The sequence below is a fragment of the Triticum dicoccoides genome, chromosome 5A, assembly GCF_002162155.2.
Source record: "Triticum dicoccoides isolate Atlit2015 ecotype Zavitan chromosome 5A, WEW_v2.0, whole genome shotgun sequence".
Classification (NCBI taxonomy): Eukaryota; Viridiplantae; Streptophyta; class Magnoliopsida; order Poales; family Poaceae; genus Triticum; species Triticum dicoccoides.
The window spans coordinates 571,104,976-571,110,449 of NC_041388.1; the positions used below are offsets into that span (position 1 = coordinate 571,104,976).

General features: G+C 41.7%; 1 pseudogene; it reads right to left on the bottom strand.

The window, feature by feature from the left end:
* Positions 1 to 2,349: 2,349 nt before the first annotated feature.
* LOC119297929 lies at positions 2,350 to 4,924 on the bottom strand (annotated as a pseudogene).
* Between the last annotated feature and the right edge of the window lie 550 nt (positions 4,925 to 5,474).

The following is a 5,474-nucleotide window of genomic DNA, read 5'->3' on the forward strand; positions in this document are numbered from 1 at the left end:
CTTCCACGACTATCGCTACCGCTTAGTGATAAAGTAAAGCATTACAGGGCGATTGCATTGCATACAATAAAGCGACAACCATATGGCTCCTGCCAGTTGCCGATAACTCGGTTACAAAACATGATCATCTCATACAATAAAATTTAGCACCATGTCTTGACCATATCACATCACAACATGCCCTGCAAAAAGAAGTTAGACGTCCTCTACTTTGTTGTTGCAAATTTTACGTGGCTGCTACGGGCTTAGCAAGAACCATTCTTACCTACACATTAAACCATAACGATAGTTTGTCAAGTTGGTACTGTTTTAACCTTCTCAAGGACCGGGCTTAGCCACACTCGGTTAAACTAAAGTTGGAGAAACTGACACCCGCCAGCCACCTGTGTGCAAAGCACGTCGGTAGAACCAGTCTCGCGTAAGCGTATGCGTAATGTCGGTCCGGGCCGCTTCATGCAACAATACCGCCGAACCAAAGTATGACATGCTGGTAAGCAGTATGACTTATATCACCCACAACTCACTTGTGTTCTACTCATGCATATGACATCTATGCATAAAACCTGGCTCTGATACCACTGTTGGGTAAGATAGTAATTTCAAAATTTTCCTATGCACACGCAAGATCATGGTGATGCATAGCAACGAGAGGGGAGAGTGTTGTCCACGTACCCTCGTAGACCGAAAGCGGAAGCATTAGCACAACAGGGTTGATGTAATCGTACGTCTTTATGATCCGACCGATCAAGTACCGAACGTACGACACCTCTGAGTTCAGCACACATTCAGCCCGATGACGTCCCTCGAACTCCGATCTAGCCGAGTGTTGAGGAAGAGTTTCGTCAGCACGACGGCGTGGTGACGATGATGATGTTCTACCGACGGAGGGCTTGGCCTAAGCACGACGGTGTGGTGACGATGATTATGTCATCGAAACGTTAAGCGTGCGAACCTATGGGTTCGAGAACTATGTAGACATGACCGAGACATGTCTCCGGTCAATAACCAATAGCGGAACCTGGATGTTCATATTGGATCCCACATATTCTACGAAGATCTTGATCGGTCAAACCGCATAACAACATACGTTGTTCCCTTTGTCATCGGTATGTTACTTGCCCGAGATTCGATCGTCAGTATCTCAATACCTAGTTCAATCTCGTTACCGGCAAGTCTCTTTACTCGTTCTGTAATACATCATCCCGCAACTAACTCATTAGTTGCAATGCTTGCAAGGCTTAAGTGATGTGCATTACCGAGAGGGCCCAGAGATACCTCTCCGACAATCGGAGTGACAAATCCTAATCTCGAAATACGTTAACCCAACAAGTACCTTCGGAGACACCTGTAGAGCACCTTTATAATCACCCAGTTATGTTGTGACGTTTGGTAGCACACAAAGTGTTCCTCCGGTAAACGGGAGTTGCATAATCTCATAGTCATAGGAACATGTATAACTCATGAAGAAAGCAATAGCAGAATACTAAACGATCGTGTGCTAAGATAACGAAATGGGTCAATTCAATCACATCATTCTCCTAATGATGTGATCTCATTAATCAAATGACAACACTTTGTTGATTAGGAAACTTAACCATCTCTGATCAATGAGCTAGTCAAGTAGAGGCATACTAGTGACATACTGTTTGTCTATGTATTCACACATGTACTATGTTTCTTGTTAATATAATTCTAGCATGAATGATAAACATTTATCATGATATAAGGAAATAAATAATAACTTTATTATTGCCTCTAGGGCATATTTCCTTCACTCCTCAAACTACGGTCATCACCGGTAAGTATCTCGATTATTGTCACTTCGGGGTTAACGGATCATAACACATAATAGGTGACTATAGACTTGCAAGATAAGATCAAGAACTCTCATATATTGATGAAAACATAAGGGTGTGTTTGGTTGAGGAACCAACTGTCACGGAATGGAATGGTTCCATTCCAGAGGAACGGGTCGGTTCCGTTCTTGTGTTTGGTAGGTGCAAAAAAGTAGAACGGGTTGGTTCCATTCCAGTGTTTGGTTTGGAAGAATGGAAGAACAAAAATTCAAATTTTCGGCAGCATTTCGTTTGTATTTTCAAGAAAAAAACAACATAACAATATATATTGACAAAGAACACAATTTCCAACAATATCATAAGATGGTAATCATGTAGCAAGTTCATTTGGTACATCCAAAAGCAATCAACACGTACATGTCTTTCACATACAAATAGGCAGTACATGTCTTTCACATACAAATAACCAAGGAAAGTGCACTGCAGCCATACATGTTCACATACCAAACATCCAAAAGCAACCCAATGGCACTACAACCAAACATGTCAAGTTCACATACTTGACAACCATATCAAATTTAGAAGTTCTTCTTCACATACCTACTCACCCAAACAGATTTGTTGGTTTCGGAAAGCTTCATGAAGGCCCTTGCAGTCTTGGGGTTGTCAACAAGATGAGCATAGTAATGGGCAAGGTGCTGTTCATCACATTCTTTCAAACAAGAGACTACATCCCAAAGGTCATCGGGTGTATCATCATCATCTCCACCAGATTTCACAAGAGCTTCAGCCACAAGTTTAAACCCATCTTTGAGAATGGCACCTAGTGGATCCTCTAGAACTTTCACCACCTTGGCCTTCTTTTTTGGTGGTCCTTTGGGGTCAGAAGACTCACCAACTTGCGGTGACGTGTTGATCTCACCATTCACCTCACCATTCTCCTCATCATTGACGTCAATAGAAAGGAGATCATTTCCAGACCTTGCATTCATCCCTTTAGCCCCGGTTGTTCCAAAAATGGTCGCCATAGCATGATAGTGTTCAATTGGGTTATTCAAGAAGGGAGCATCAGGTTTGTGCGTCTACAAAAAATTGGCAAGTCATTAGCATAATGAAGGCAGAAAATGAGATGATATCGTTCATACTATAAGAAGCTTACCATACAATGACCTGCATAGTGTTCATCGCTGAGCCTAATTGTGCAAGTATCTTCATCCCATAGAGCTCCACTTAAATTCTTCAAATTGACAACCCTGACCCAAATCTTCCTCCACTTCTTGAGATGGTTTCTCGTTCAAAACAGCAGCACATTGTTTGAGATGTGTCTCCCTGAATCCACTAGAAGTTCTCTTCCCTTTAGCAACAAGGTCAGCTAAAAAACCTAGCATAGTGTTGGTCATGGAAGTGGTCCATACAATGACCCCACTTTTCCCGGAGTTTCCACTTGCAGCGGTAACTTCAACATTGTCCATTTCTATCCAGTCATCAAAAAATTGTAAAAGAATGGATGAAATCATCACAAATATATGGTTTGACATAATAAATACCACAATCACTCCATCCATCAAAATGTTGCAATAAAAAGGATGAAATCATCACAAATATATGATTTGACATAATAAATACCACAATCTGTCCAGCCATCAAAATGTTGCAATAAAAATGATGAAATCATCACAAATACATGGTTTGACATAACAAATACGACAATCTATCCAGCCATCAAATGAATGCAAAGATAGTTGCACAAACATTACAAATACATAGTGCACTGCACTCATAAATTGGAATACATAAGTTGCCTACCTTCCCACATTTAGGCAGCAATTTGTAGCCTATGGTCTACCAAGGCCCTATTGTCACTTAATTGTTGCCTTGATGTTCGAATTGGTTGGGTGGTCCATGTCACTTCCGGCATAATGAATTCATCGATCCCTTGTGAAAGTGCATAATTATGAAGAACACAACAAGCTATAACAATGTCAACTTGGACCGGGAAAGTGAAGAATGGTTTGGCATCATATAAAATTTTGAAACGCCTCTTGAGAGATCCAAAAGCCCTATCTACCGTCACCCGTAGAGATGAGTGCCTAAGGTTGAATAGCTCCTTGTCATTTTGGACCGAATTGTTGCCCCACTCATTCAAATGATACCTCACGCCACGAAAAGGTGGTAAGAACCCAGGCTTGGCTCCATAACCGGCATCAACTAGGTAGTACTTTCCTAAAAAATAAAAATAAATATTGGTTACAATGGTTTCATAAGGCAGTAACAAATGGACAATTTCTATCTAGGTCAACGTCTTACCAGGTGGTACTTGTAAGCCTCTCTCACGAGTTAATGCATCAGCTAAGACGATCGCGTCGTGTGCGGACCCTTCCCAACCAGCCAACACATATGTGAAGCGGAGGTCAAAATCTACTGCTGCCATCACATTTTGAGTGGTAAAGGCCTTCCTACCACGAAAAGAAGGCTCCACATCTTTGGTAACCCCTGCTCGCACATGTGTACCATCGATAGCTCCAATACAATCCTATATAGAGACCAGTATTAAATGGCATATCATATAGCCTAGATAGCTAAGGAATAGTCTCTAAAATTACCTTAAAATATGGGTCAAATCAATGATTTCCTGCAATTTTTGCGGGGGTTTCCAATGATGGTGGCCTTATATAATCATTACGAAGCTCGCCTATGGCATGAAGAGCCTTTCTAAAATAGATGCTGGTTGTGGCATATGATCTACCAAAATTGGCAGAAACAACCCTATTCCGAAGGATATGCCCAATTGTATGCAAAAACATTGCCAATTTTTGCTCCACACTAAGATGTGGACTAATTTCTAGCAAGTTGCGATCCCTCAATATGCCACACAAGCGAAAGAACGCTGCTCTTTCAAACCTTAGCATGTTTTTGCATAACACATCGCTTTGCCAAATTTTCTGGTTTAGATAGTCATATCTGATTCGATCTCTTTCATGCATTGGGCCATAGGTAATACGTGGTCTCCTCTTCCTTATAATTGCCCGAACAATGACTGCCATTGCAGCTAGTGCAACAAAAACAGCTGCTCCCCTAGCCATCCTTTTTCTTTTGTTCATCTTGCTGACCATCTACAAGTGATGCATACAGTCAAAACTATATGACTTGTAACCATGGATCTGGTGAGTACACATCATCACTTATTAATTTTTTTGGGTAATCATAGATCTACACAGTAGGCAGCATCACATATATATGGAACAAATAGAGGAGGAACATGGCACACACAGGAAATAAAAATCTGCCATCAATCCATTGTACCCATCAAGCTTATACAAAGGAGTAGGAACCATACCTTGGCTTCGTTGCTAGCCGCCAATCCAGATCTGTAGGCACACCTCCGGCCGCTCCTTCCTCTCCTGTCGCTGCCAGGTAGGTCTCCACCCATGACATTCGGCTAACTGAACACGGGAATGGGCTTTTGAAATGGGTCGGACCCATGACATTCTATCCTATGACAGCAACCGAACACACCCTAATAGGTTCAGATCTGAAATCATGGCACTCGGGCCCTAGTGACAAGCATTAAGCATAGCAAAGTCATAGCAACATCAATCTCAGAACATAGTGGATACTAGGGATCAAACCCTAACAAAACTAACTCGATTACATGATAAATCTCATCCAACCCATCAC